Source organism: Nicotiana tabacum, chromosome 14 (assembly GCF_000715075.1).
Source record: "Nicotiana tabacum cultivar K326 chromosome 14, ASM71507v2, whole genome shotgun sequence".
In the NCBI taxonomy this organism is placed as follows: domain Eukaryota; kingdom Viridiplantae; phylum Streptophyta; class Magnoliopsida; order Solanales; family Solanaceae; genus Nicotiana; species Nicotiana tabacum.
The window spans coordinates 66,683,808-66,699,301 of NC_134093.1; the positions used below are offsets into that span (position 1 = coordinate 66,683,808).

At 37.9% G+C, this 15,494-nt stretch overlaps 1 pseudogene; it reads right to left on the reverse strand.

Moving 5' to 3' along the window:
* Positions 1 to 336: 336 nt before the first annotated feature.
* On the reverse strand, positions 337 to 11,598 carry LOC107803341 (uncharacterized; annotated as a pseudogene).
* Positions 11,599 to 15,494: the final 3,896 nt, after the last annotated feature.

Genomic DNA, 15,494 nt, shown 5'->3' on the forward strand with positions numbered 1-15,494 from the left:
GCAGTTTCTTTCACTTTTGCTGCAACAGGTGTACAACAAGTGGTTTTGTTATATGTTTTCACCCATCTCATGTCTTTAAATGTACTAATACTGAATTCAAGAAATGAGGATTGTTTTTGTCTGACTCCTTTTCCCACAGCTTAATATTAAGATGAGAGCACCGCTAGTTTTTCATGCCGCTGAATAAGTTTGCAGAAAGAGAGCAACTCTGTAGGGACATATGCTAGGCTTAGTCTTCTGCGATGATCTCATTCTCTGTTCTTAAAGGCACACATGGTAAACTAGACATGAAGAAAGAAAAAACACTTAGTGAGGTGAGTTTAGGGGCAGGCAAAGTACAAACAAACAACGTTCATTTTTGTTATAGATGCTCTTTTTGAACCTCAATACATACAACCTCGGTTGAAAGATCACGACCTTTACGACAAGCAAACTTATAGTTGCAAGGCACAGCCCAAACTTGAGGTGATGGTTTAACACAGTGCCACAGTATGATCCGGAGACGAGTTCGGTTCACACACTAGACATGAAAGTTGTGATTTCACATACGCAATATCCCATTGGATTTATGAAGTTCTGCCTTGACAACGATAAACAACAGCTGCTATCTTTTCCATCAAATTTCCTTGCAGTGACATTTTTCACCAAATCTTGGATCCGACAACACAAGCAATTCGGGAACTAGTGACACTTCCAAGCAACAGTTAAGAGCTATCAGTGTATCTGCTGGAAATTTAGCAGAATTGCACAACCATCTTTATCTATAGTTCTTTCTGGCTGCTATCTCCTGCAACATTAACATTACGTGCTGCCTGGGCCTGAATGGCACACTGTCTCAGCAGATCCTTTAGTTTATCTACCAACTCTAGGAATGTTGGGCGTAGTTGTGGCTCACTGAGGCGGACAAATCAAAGAAGTTGCATATCAGTTAAATTATATGCATAATAATGTTCTAACAGAAGTGATTTAGAAGAAAGATACATTGATCTTGCAGTCAAGGTGCTTAATGATTTAGCCAGTGCACCAAATATGTTGCAGCCAGTAATTTTGATGTGTCACCTCTAAACATAAATTTACTAGAACTCCGTCTTTTGAACAAATGATGTACCACATTAAGCAAATAAAGCCTTCTGGTTTACAGACATCAAGTATGAATTATTTTTGTGGAAGAGCTTCACTCAGGTTATATATTTTCAAGTTATTCCATTTTATTTTCCCCAATCATGATGAAACATCTTTATATGTTTGGATTTTGTGCCAGTACAGCTTGTCAAGGACACAAAACTCGAGTATAAACAGGGCAATAACTATTTTCTTAAAAAGCCTATTTGCTTCAATTAACCAAATCGTAATGACGACAAGAATAAGATACAAACCTATGCCAACAGCTCTCTATAATAGAAGCCCACTGTGGATTAACATCCTTCGGGATATCTAGCCGCTGATTCATGAATCCTACTGCTCTGATCACCTGAAGTGACTCCAAATAATTGTTCTCAGATGCTCAACTATAAGAATACATTTCCTTTCGATTTTTCATCTTTGGGCTATATTCTTCTTGGAGGGGGTGGGGTGTTTCCAATCTGGACCAAGCAAGGGAATTTTATGGTATGTAATCCAAGTGAAGTTTCAGAGAGAAGATGAAAATACCTGCATCGAGTTGAGGTTATCCCAAGGGATCTTTTCCGTGGCAAGTTCCCATAGTATCACACCGAAACTGTATATATCAGCCCTGGATGCACATCCATTTAAGAAACAATATCATTATTTACTCAGGAATCTTCATGAAATTCATCAATATCATGATTTAAACTCTTATTGTTGGCATACTTCTCATCTGAAGGTTCATTGCGAAGAACTTCTGGAGCCATCCATTGTGGCTGCAAGAGAAATGAAGTTTGACATAAAGTCAGCCAAGGCACTTGAAGTTCGAATATGCAGGTGAACTAAAGTAGCTAATATATATGCTAAGAAAAAGAGGTCCTCAGTTCAAGTTGAATACCGTTCCTTTCCCACTCTTTGTTGTTAGATATGTCTCGTGCTTAAGACGTGACAGACCAAAGTCCCCAACCTATAGATACTTGCATAGTGAGAACCTCAATACAACTAGAACCTCTAAGTGACAGAGGTTTAGGAGTCTGGCAAGGAAAATCAGCAGTAAAATGATAGTGTAACCTTAACGGTCCAATTCTTGTCCACAAGAAGATTCGAAGACTTCAGATCCCGATGAACTATAGGTGGGTTGAAATGATGAAGATAGTTCATGCCACGAGCCTGAAGAAGCAGCATAAAGAAACACATTACAGTCGAATAACATGATTTACCATGGTAATGCCAAATTCCAGTTGATCTTGAACAAAAGAAAGCACAATCTTACAAGTCAGAAGATCTTGAAGAGGAAAAATAAAAATGATACTTTTTCCAGAAGAAATAATGGATGCTACTCATGATAATATGAAATGTTCTAGGTATTACAGATTTCATAGGAACTCACTATATCTAAAGCCATTTGAATACGCCGTCTCCATTCTAGTTTGGATGCATTCCTCTGTAGTAACCTAAACAAACTTCCTCTGCATAAATGGAAAACGGAAATGGTTTGTAAATTATATGATATCATCATAATAATAGAGACATGACAAAAAATACGAGCTTAACAAATTGGTTTTAAGAACTGAAATTGACCGTGGCAGGAACTCTGTGACAATGCAGAGGTGTTGAGATGAAGTTACCGCACCCATGAAAAGAAGAATATTTGGATGTCGGAGACGTTTCATCAGTGACACCTAAGATTAGCAAGCATAATATCTCTTAGAAATGCTTGGTGATCAAGAATAACCGTAGAAAACCAATCACCATTATTTAATTTGAAACTGAAAAGGATATGTTATATCTCGCACAAAACCCTTCTAGAAGGACATATTTAGAAGAATCTTTCAGATGATTATATGCAAATATCACATGAAATGATAAGATAAAGTGCTTTATTATAATAACGCTTTTCCTAACAGGAACCCTCTAATACAATACTAGTCAGCACCTAAGCAGAAAGTGAAAGCAGGAATCCAGATGAAAAGTAATCAAAACAAAAAGGAGAACTATAGAACCAAGGAAGTTTTATTTGAGATCTTCACAGAAGTTAGGACACGAGCAAGAGAAGTATTTCCAAGCAGAGATCTTCTAGTACTTTTCAAAGTGAGTGGTTAATGCATAGAACTTCACAGCAGATGTGGAGTGTGTAAAGCGACAGCTTAAGAATATTAATTCACTATTAGCATTAGATAGGTTAGTTTGATTAAGTGGCTTTTCAAACAAATTCTACAACTTATTAAAATTCAACTAGTACCTTTACTGTTTTTATCTACGGTTATCTAGAGTCATACGTTTTAGGTCCATCATACAAGAAAATGCAAATCTCAAACACATCAATGATGAGGAAGAGAACAACGCTGCTCAGGGTTATGAAAAGTTCTATTCATTCTACTCTTACCAATTGAGAGCCCATAATACTCAATAATAACTGTGATATAGCTTAAGTGCTATGAAAAGGGCAGCCCGGTGCACTAAGCTCCCGCTATGCTCGGGTCCGGAGAAGGGCTGGACCACAAGGGTCTATTGTACGCAGCCTTACCCTGCATTTCTGCAAGAGGCTGTTTCCACGACTTGAACCCGTGACCTCCTGATCACATGGCAGCAACTTTACCGGTTACGCCAAATGCTACAGAAAAGCAATTTTCAATATGGAAACAAGTAAAAGCTTTTCACAATTTATTCATGAGAACCATACTGACCTCCTGTCTAAAGGAATATATGACATCATCAGAATATTCTTGCTTGGAAAATACTTTAACCGCAACATCCTGCAAAACAAAGACATCACTTTACAAAAGTGAAGCAGCACAATCACTTCTTACTGGCTGTTCCGCTCCTTTAAAGTAACCAGTTAATCTAGAACTCAAATGACAGTCATAGAAAATGAGAAGTGACATGTCAAACACTATTCAAATACTGGCTTAAAGAAACTTAAAGTTTTAAACATTAAATTGAAATGGAGCGTATAATGAGAAAAAGCAGCTAGAGTTTCGCCCTTTGTTGCCTTTTTTTTGGGGATAAGTGTAAGCTCCTGTCAACTTGATAACTAAAACACGCAATATTTGATAACAAGAGATTTCATCATGCCACAGTATGTTTGAAAACACTTAAACAGAGCTTCTTAGGACATTCTCTATGAATGGAATTTCATAAAAGAGCCAGAGAACGTACTGATCCGAACCACAGCCCATGATAAACAGTTCCACAAGAACCTAGTGAAATATAAACAAAGTAAAAGTGAGAATGATGAAACAGAAAACATGATAAACTCTAGTAGAACCACAAAAGACATAAATCTGATAGCTGTAACACAACAGGGAATCTTCATTGTGAAATTAGTGTGTAAGCTTCGCAAATATGCATAGAAGTAATTAGTGTAAAATTTTGTCCAAGCTTCTGATATTTGGCTGAACGTCTAAAAGTACTGTAAAACAGAGTGATAGAATCATACATGCTTATTAATGCCTTAACAAGAGGAAAAGGTCTGCACAACTGATAGACTTATCTCTGAAAATTTTACCGATAAACAAGAATTTGACGTACCCTGTCCAATATGTTCTCCAATTGTCAAGTCCTCCCACAAGATTTCATAATCCAAGCAGTCAGCATCAGTATCCACTTTATTACCAGCAGTACTACTGGTACTATCGCTACTACTAGCACTGCTTGTGCTATTAACATTAAATGACGATGACCAGGATCCCCAAGCCTCATTGGTCGTTGTACGGTTACTTTCAATAACCTGATCGTCTGATGTTGACACTGCATTACAACTCTTGCAATGATTCCACTCATTATCTTGGTCGTCGTTTAGCCAGGGCCAAACAAAGCGTGTAGTCTTTGCCTCTAACACTTCCCGCTCATTGCCTTTCCATGGCCATGATAAGTTCTTCTTAACCATCCATGCCTCTGCCTTTGAAGTTATAATCTTAGAAATCCCCGGTTTTCCCTCACTCTCATCCCCCGAGTCTCTTGAGGGTTTTTCTGGAGAGTGCTCAACATTGGAGAATACCTCAAATGGAGAAACATGAACATCTCCCCTGGGTGTACTCGCTCCACTTGGATTTGCATCTTCCCTGTGATCTGATAGAGCAGCGTCAGAAAAAGCATGATCAGAATGGTGACCATATCCACTTCCACCTTCCCGAAGAACGCAGCCCTCTCCAGTTTTCATTTTTGACTTAACCTTGTTGCTCACCTTTGAAGCCTATTTGATGTTTCCATCATGTTAGCACATGCCCACCTCATACAAACAAGAAAAAACAAAAGCAAAAATAGAAAAAGAAAGCATGCCAAACAACTCCATACTAACCAAACTCGATATTTTGGAGGCAATGGCAACTTGCAGAGGTTGCTGTGGATTAAGTCCAAGTCTCACAGAAGCAATGCTTCTAGGCCTACCAGAACTTTTATCAGCTTCGATATGCTTCACCTCTGTAGATGTTTCTTGAAATGGCCTCACGTCACTTGATACACAAATAATACCAATAAATGTACCATCATCATCATAAAGAGGGGTATCGTTGCTACGATTAAAAATCTGTCCCCTAGCTTATTCCTCACAGGAAATTGTCCAGTCCAATTCTCACCCTTTGCCACTCGGTATAAAATGATTTTTGCCACAGCATGATCCTTAGGATCTGCTATTAGCTCAAGAAGATTCCGCCCAAGAGCTTCGGCAGCTGAATAACCATATAGTTGTTCAGCACTTTGATTCCTGCACAACAATTACAACCCAATTTCGCAAAGGAAGTAAATTCTGTAGTCCCAGTTTGGTCCTACATTTTTAAGATTCAACAACTGCGCATCTATCCCAACTAGTTGTGGTCGTCCATATGAATCCTCAATTTCCATTCCACTCCATTAGGACTAGTTTATTTCCTATACTCAATAGTTCATTTTTAAAGAGTTATTGGCGTTCTGTGTAACAAGCCGACCGGTCGTTTTGAGTATTAGAACCTCATTTTCTTATTTGATGCATCCCGTATGTTCATTTGACGTTATATGACTTGCGGCGATGGATGATTTGGTTTTCGTGGGGTTCGGGAGTGATTTGGAACACTTAGTTTCATTTTGGAAGCCTTAAATTGTAAGAGTTGACCAAGGTTTGACTTTTGAATAAACGACTTCGGATTAGTGATTTGAATGTTCCAATAGGTTCGTATGGTAATTTTGGACTTGGGCATATGTTCAGATTTGGTTTTCGATGTTCCTAGAAGATTTTGGCTTTATTTACGAAAGTTGGGAATTTGAAGAATTAGAGAGTTCTTAAGTTTGACCGATTGTTGACTTTAGGGTTATCGGATTCCGATTGTTGCTACGCGAATGTAGTTAAGTTCATTTTATTGAATGGAACTTGTATACAAAGTTTGGTTGTGATTCGAAATGACTAAGTATGAATCGGACGCTTGGATGGAAGTTTAGAAGCTTATGAAGTTAAGAGAGTTCAATGCGTGGTTTGGTCTTTGATTCTTAGATGTGATCTGATGTTTCCATATGTGTTTTGAGGCTTTGGATAGGTCCCGGTAGTGTTTATGGACTTGTTGGTATGATTGGATGGGGTCTCGGGGGATCGGGTAAGTTTCGGACCACCCGGAGCATGTTTGGTGTTGGCAGATTTTCTGGTGTTCATCGCGTTGGCAGATTTTCTGATGTTTGGCGTGTCCCGCGCTTGCGATGAAGGATTTGGGCTGGAGCTGTTGTGCTTTGCGTTTGCGAAGGGGTGGTCGCGTGCGCGAAGGCTGGAGGTCACTGAGGCATCGCATTCGCGAAGGTTCAATCGCGTTAGCATAGGGGAGTCAGGCGAAGCTTCGCGATCGAGAGGGTCTTCCTGCGATCACGATAGGTGAATTTCGGGGAGGCAGTTTGTGCTTCGCGAACACGAGGCTTGTGTTGCGTTCGCAGAGGGTAGAGTGCTGGCAGGGGCATTTTAAATCTAAATTTCGGGATTTTGTCCATTTTTCATATTTTTGAGTTTTGGAGAACAACAGGAGGAACCATCAACTTTATCTCCATTCTTCTTTTTTCGTTGTAGATAAATTTATTTGTGGCTTTGACATTACACGAAATTAAGGAGAAAAAGGGCCGGAAAGCTTGGGACAGAGAGAAATGTTGGGTTGGCCGGAAAGCTTGGTGTCGTCGGTACCGTATTTTTTGACAAGGTGGGTTTGTGCTCATAATTCCCTTCGTCTGGGTTTACTTAGGAGAATTTTTGTCACTTTATTCCTCCTAGTTTTGTATTGGAAGAGTGAACGAAACCTGAGATATAGAGCCATTAGTTAAGGACCTATAAATTTTATCCGGCCGGAGAATTTTCCGGTGACACCTTGTCTTCTTTTCAACGCTATTTCTGGTTCTAAAAAAGTATTTTTCAGCAAATACATGAAAAATCGGATGGAGAAAATCTCAATTGGAGAAGGACGGAGATAAGAATAAGGTCACCGGAAATGAATATTTTAGCCAAGCCAGAGCCATTGGTTCACTGCTTCTGTTAAAATGAAGAAAGAGAAAAAAAACGAAAAAGAAAAGAAAAATGAATAAGAAAAGAGAAAAAATTAGTATTAAGTTTAATTAGTTATAATATCCAATAGGAAAGTGACACCTGGACAATTAAATTAGTTTTAAGTGGTTGTTTTTTTTGCCTTCACGCGCATCTACGAAATGAACTACACTTTTCACGCCAGGTCATCACTCAAGAGGGTATTAAACTCACTTAAGTTTAGAATAAGGGGGTAAAAGGTCGCCCGTAAAGTTTAGGTGTGTAAATGATTTTTCCGGACAAGTTTAATGGGTACTTTATGCATTTTCCCTTTATAATAACACTTTGTGATGCATATCATCTTTATATGTTAGACTCATTGAACCAATGTGAGTTTTGATAATTTCTTATATAAAAGCTTGATATTATTTCTGTTAATTATATCGGATCATCGTATACACTGTTTCTGTTAGATTCTTGTGTTGTATTTATTCATGGACTATTCAAGTTATGACAGTAATTATCAGTTGACCAATCTCGCTACTACTTCGCCGAGGTTAATCTGGATACTGAGTACATTGGATCGGTTATACTCATACTCCAGGTGTTGGCACTAGCAGAGCTGAGGAGTAGATTATTGTGGTGCTAAGAGACTCGAGGTAGTGCAGCTTGTTCATCCGCAGACCTCGAAGTCACCTTCTTTTCCTATTTTGAAACTATTGTCTATTTCAGACTATTGTATTTCGACACTCTTAGAGCAACTCCAACCTTGTCCCCAAAATGGGGTTTCACTCCAACCCTTCCCCATTTTTGTCCCCAAAATGGGGAGTGAATAGTGTCTTCCCAAATTTGGGGACACACTATTCATCTCCCTATTTACTATTGCCCATTAAAATATTTTTATTTTTATTATTTAATCTTTTAATTTATCTTTTTATATATACTTAATTATGTTTATATAATATATTTACCTAATTAATTTTTCATCTTAACTTTGACGTATAATTTTGAAAAATTAATTATCGTGCATCTATTTTTTTTTATGTAAAATTGGTAGTTAATTTTATTATGAGTTATAATTGTATGAAAAAGATATAACCATCACAAAAAATGAAAGGTGCAAATATAAAATATTTGATGTTGCTAAAATTAAAATACATTAAAATTGAAAATACATTAAAATTGGAAATACATTAAAATTGAAAATACATTAAATTAAAATACATTAAAATTGAAAATATATTAAATTAAAATACATTAAAATTGAAAATACATTAAAATTAGAAATATATTAAAATTGAAAATACATTAAATTAAAATACATTAAAATTGAAACTACGTTAAATAACATAATAATTTAGTAGCGAGACATGTCGTTTTCAGATACACCAAAATTATTATAGTACTGAGTGAATGGGGCAGATGATTGTTGTGGTTGTGACTGTTGTGGTTGTTGACTTCTTTTATACATTATTTGTTGTTCTTGCCGCAAATATTCACGACGAACTGGATCCAAAACAGAATCCACATCCATGGACATAATTTTACGATCATATTTCAATTCTTTTAGTCTTATTTTTTCTCTTTCAATGTCATTTGTTTCTTTTTGTCTCTCAGTTGCACTATTCATCGCCTCAACAATTCGATTATTTTGTGATTCGACTATCTTCATATAATCATCGTCGATTTTTCTCTTCATTTTTGCTTTCTTCACCCCACTTGATCGTTGTGATGGTGTGGAATCACCTGCAACATCCTCATTTAAATTTACTGAAAATGATAAGTTAGGAGATGATACACAGGGTGAATCAGGGGCACGAGCCTCAGAGTCCGATGATATATTAGCATCATTTTGCTTTCTTGTTTTATTTCTTTCAATATTGCCATCGTTAAATTTCTCAAAATCCTTTATTAGAGCACACATGATCAAATTTAAATCCTTTTTTGAAGTTTGGATCTTGCATAAATAAAGCTTTTGCTTGTGTAAGCTGCAATGTTTGAAAAAAGATAAGAAAAACAATAAGTAAATATATACAAATAAAGTATAAGTAACTACAAAATAAATACTCACAATGTCTTGCTCTGAAGCACCACTAGGACGCAACATTTCTACTTGACGTACACATCCATTTAATTTTCTTACTGCCTTCTCAATATTTGCAAATCGATGTTCTAGTGAAATTAAAAAATAAAATTGAAATGAAAGATAATAATATAATATAGAAGAAAGAAGAATATAAAAAAGAATATTCTCTTTTGGGGGGAAAAATGGGGGAATGCTTGGAGTAAGTTGTCCCCAAAATGGGAAAATCCCCATTTTGGGGACCAAAATGGGGGTAAAGGTTGGAGATGCCCTTAGAGCTCATATACTCGTTGACACCAGTTCCTGGGGATCATATAACTGATTTCTGCGTATTGGTGCCGATTCTAGACTTATTTATGCTATAAATCTCTATTAGACTTGATATATTGCTTCAATACTGTTGTTTATTCGGTTGTTTGGTGATTGGTTCGCGTAGCCAGCGCGTTAAGTGCCCTCACGATCATTGGTGGGATTTTGGGTCGTGACATAGAGGTTCGCTACAGCTTACTGATATACAAATCTTTGGACGAACTCAAAGATCCCTAGCAAACATGGACCTAACAAAAGCATACCAACCCAACTAAGCCTTAGTCGCAACTAGGTAGTAAATACAATTTAAGGACTCAATTTGATAGAAAAGGTCGAGTATTAGGGTTGTAGGTTACGAGGTAGTTGAGTCGTGCCTTACTTCGTACCATGGTGGGACTAGCCATGTAGGATTTTTGTCTAAAATAGCTAGTGGGAATGTTGTGGCTTACTATTTCGCTTTTCAGTGCATGTCCTATTTACTAGCTATCGCTTTTCCTTTGCATCTTTCTTCTAGATTTCATGGCGTTCCTATTTTTCTTATGACTGTTGTGGTGATACTAATATTTACTAATATCGTCTCCCTTTGCTTTGCATCTTTCTTCTGGATTTCATGGTGTTCCTATTTATCCTATGATTGTTGTTGTGATACTAATATTGGCTCCCTTTTTGTCCTTTTGTCTTTTAATTTTTTGAGCCGAGGGTCTTTCGGAAACAGCCTCTCTACTCTTTCGGGTAGGGGTAAGGTCTGCGTACACACTACCCTCCCCAGACCCCATTAGTGGGATTTTACTGGGTTGTTGTTGTTGTTGTTAATTTGATGGAAAAGGTATCCGGTATCCATGCTATATACCTACATGCTTAATAAACTATCTTTCCTTCTTTTCTCTCCCGAGTTCAAGCCAAAAAAGGAAAGGCAATCAGCAAAGATGCTGAACACTAAAAAGAAGAAATAACTTTGCTACAACATGTTAAACGATATTGATACTATAAAAATTAGTGTTTATAACTAAAATCTGGAACAAAAAGAAGAAGACTAAAACAGAAGAGAATCGAGCAGACATACTTCCACAAATAGCAAGTACTCACCAGTAAATAACGCGAAAATTGAGATCAAATATATGGATTGCTTGTCCCATTGATTGCAAAATGCTCAAGTACTGTCTATCAGTAAACTTGACTGCAGCTGGACCTGCACCTCCACCACAAGGCTCACTTTTACTATTACTCTCTCTTTGCAAAGGTGACGAATGCCGGAAAGAAGTGGAGCCCCTCTTCCACAATGCATCAAAACCAGCAGCAGAACCCCTAAGGCGAGGGGGCCGTTGAGGGGAAATAGAATGAGACCTTTGCCTCTCTGATCTTCTACCATCATTTGAAACCATAAGCTTAGACATCTCCTTTTTCAGCTGAGCATGCCCTGCCTCTAATTCTTGGATTTTCTTTAGCAACTCCTCTGTTGGGGCTGTTGCACCTTCACCTGAAGTTGTTGTCTCATCCATTCCCTCAAATTATGCACAAAATTCAATTTTTGAACAAACCACACTTCAGGTTTTCAGCACAAAATAAACCCCACTTAAGATTCAGCTGAAAATTCAATCTTGATCAAACCCTCAAGATAAAATCTCTACGACTATCGATCCATACCAAATTTGACAACAAACCCACTAATTATCTATGTCTGTATAGCCGTATACCCAAGACTATTTTTTGCACATTTGCAGCTGAAAGAATCAAGAAAATGGTAACTCTAGAATCTACATACCCTCAACAAGCGACCCTTTTCAGCTCTAGAATCTACAAGTGTAGTTTATGGGTTCTCAACTTCCCACTAAACTCCTCTTGATTATTGGGTAATAGAATATTAGCAATAGCTATCGGGTTCCTTCCAAACCGAATAGTCTAGCTCAACCCTTACTTCTTTATCATTAGTAAAGATTGTTGTGTTTTCTCTCTTTCTAATTGTTTCATTCATTCAATTCTTTATTCTTTTGGCCAAAATTTTCCTATTTTCGAACAAGAGTGCGTGGGATTAATGAGATAGAGTAACCAATTATTCTGATTATAGGGTGTCCGGGTGAATGATGGTCACTTTGCGATCTTGCGCGTTAGACCTTTACTATTTTCATTTTGTCTATTTCCTTTTTTTATAACTAATTTTTCTTAATGTGTAATTGTTTGATCTCGTAAATATTGGTGTGAATAATCATTCTCTAATAATGTTCGTATACTGCATATTATTTAATCTTAAGATATTGTTTGTTGGGAACAATTAATTGTTTGATATACTAGATGGCCCCATAACGACCGGCTGGTCGTTTTGAGTATTTTAGCATCGTTCCCCTATTTTTTGCCTCCTCTATGTTCAATTGTGGTTATGTGACTTGCCGGGGTGGTTGGTTTGGTTTCGGGAGCATTTCGAAGTGAATTGGGACACTTAGTCCCAAAGTTGGAAGCTTAAGTTGAAAGAGTTGACCAGAATTTGACTTTTGTGTAGACGACTCTGAAATAGAGTTTTGATGGTTCTGATAGTTTCATATGGTAATTTTGAACTTAGGCGTATGTTCGGATATTGATTTGGAGGCCTGCATGTCGTTTTGGCTTGAATTGGCGAAAGTTGGAAAAGTTGAAGGTTTGGAAGGTTGAGAGGTTTAACCGAGAGTTGATTTTGTCGATATCGGGGTCGGATTTCGATTCCGCAAGTTGGAATAGGTCTGTTGTGTCATTTATGACTTGTGTGCAAAATTTGAGGTCATTCGAAGTTGGTTTGATATGATTCGACATTAGTTTTAGAAGTTGAAAGTTCATTAGTTCATTAAGCTTGAATCAATGTGCGATTCATGATTTTTGTCATGCCCCAAAATCGAGGAGCGCGACCGGCGCACAACCGAGTGGGCCCGATCGATCAAGCATGTTAGACACTTTCTACCCAACTTGCTTATGATAAGAGAAGGCATGTTTTTATTAGCTAAACGGTAGAAGGACCATATATATATAGACATTACTAAACCATTTCATTTTTTGCTACTTCCTTGTTAAGTTTCAAAATACATACATTTTGTGGTTTAGTGGAACAAAAATCCAACATACAACATAATCTGTTTGACCTTTCTAGCACCATATACAACCCACATAGCGTCTACAGGGCCTCTAAAGATGCAAAAGAATGTAAAGAAGGTGCCGACAACAAGGCCCCGGCTATACCTCAAAAAGTACAATAATATAAACAAAAGATATATTACATAACCCCGGAATGAAATGGGGCTCACCGAGTTCGTTGAGAAGAGGATGCAACACCTATAGGTGATCAACAATGTCTGCTATGGAACCACCTGCATCCATTTAAAGATGTAGCGCCCCCGGCAAAAGGGACGTTAGTACTGTCGAATAACACTAGTATGTATAGTTAAACACCATCTCAATAGAATGAATAATAATACAAGAGGAACAGTCAAGAATTCAATAAGAGCTTTAAATAATATTAAAACATCAAGTTAAGGATCACATAGCTTTTTAAGTCAATTCCCGCATTATTAGGTTGGATGTTTTTAGTACCAAATTGCCACAATCCACAATACCACCGTGTTCTTACACGGAGTCCGATCTCGGCCCGATCAACTAAGCCATCTCATTTGAGACATCAATCATATTCACTATTTCATTCACAATACCACCGTGTTATTACACGGAGTCCGATCTCAGCCCGATCGGCTAAGCCATCTCATTTGAGACATCAACCATGTTCACAATTTCACTCGCAATACCACTGTGTTATTACATGGACTCCGATCTCGTCCCGATCGGCTAAGCCATCTCATTTGAGACATCAACCATTTCGATCGATCATCTAACTTCATATTTCTTTCCCATCTTTTCAGCACATTGGCACAACTGGCTTTAATTATAAAGTCGTTCTTGGCACTTGGCCTTATTTCATAATTCAAGTTCTTTTCCACAATCCAACATTTTTATTATCATCAATAACAATACGGTTTTCATTCAAGACTCTTCATTTCACATGTGAGCAATTTAGAATTCAAGGCACATAGAGGCTTTTCACACAATTTGGCATAACAGTCTTTAATCGAATTTGACTTGAAGTCTAGGCATATTAGCACATATTCTAAGTCTTGAACATTTTCTCAGATGACGAGATAACATGATGAAAGCATGGGAATACATATTACAAATATATTTGCAAAGCAAGCACATTCGGGATAGCAATTTCTAGGACGTTCAATTTGGGACTTACGTCGATTGCATGAATATCGTGGGATTCAATTCTAAGAAGAGGGAGTTTAGCCATCATATCTCAATTGAGCCTCTTAAAACTCTAAGATGTTCCGGAATATTAGTAACATCAATCTATTTTAGCAATATAGCAAAATTGAACCCAAAATTAGGAAAACAATCATAATTCTAGCTCACTTGAGCATTCTATCAAATACTATGTGTGTATTAAGGTTCCATGGCCCTTTTAATGAAAGACTTCACCATCCCACACCCCATTCTTTTCTATCTTTAACTCACAACCTCCCCACCTACCTTAGGAACACATGCATGTAAGGTAAGCACTCCCATCCCCATGGATTACCTTACTAATGGCCCATTCTAGTTATATTTTGAAATTAAGAGTTTGGGTGATAGAATCTTACTTCTTAGGAAGAAGACCTAGGTGCCTCCCTTGCTAATCTTCAAAGGTTTAAGCAAGAATTAAAGAGAAATTTTTGGTGAAGATTACTTTCTCCCTCTAGGACTCTCTCTCTCTCACTCTAAAGATATCAAAAATAAGCTCAAAATGGCCTAAGGTAGGTGTTTTAATGGAATAGGGTCGGGTTTAAAAACCCCAAAAATGAAGTTCTGGAACAGGTTCTGCGATCGCATATGGGATCGCATAATTGATATGCGGTCCGCATATCGATTGCATAATTTGGCCTCCAAAACTGGGCGTGACTGACCCGGTCTGCAGTCACTATGTGGCCCGCAGACCTGTTCTGCGGTCGCATAATGCACCGCAGAACCTCCCTCCAAAAAATCCCAAAGCGAGATATGCGACAAGAGTGCGGTCCACGAAGTGGTTATGCGGTCGCATAATGGCCGCGAAATTTGACATCAAAATGACCCAGAAAACTAACCCACTCTGCGACCATTCTGCGGTCCGCAAAGTGGTTCTGCGGTCGCAGAATAGGGCGCAGAAATGCCTACTTCTGCCCAACATTTTCTTCAACTCCCTAGCGCACTGTTCAATCCAAAAAGTCCGAACTCACGGAAATCCCGGTTTTTAGGAAAATTTTTACGGGGGCCTTACATCCTCCCCCACTTAAGATCATGCGTCCTCGAATGAGGATCAAGGTCCATGATCACGCCTAACTATGCCTTGTAAAAAGGACTAAGCGGTCGCTACAAATATAATCCGGTTCAAGTCCGGAGTCGAATCCCACAGGGAACTAACCTATTTACTACAACTTTTAATAATGCTAATGATAAGCTCAAACAATTTCCGGATGCAAGATTTTTAATAGAGTATAAGTGGAA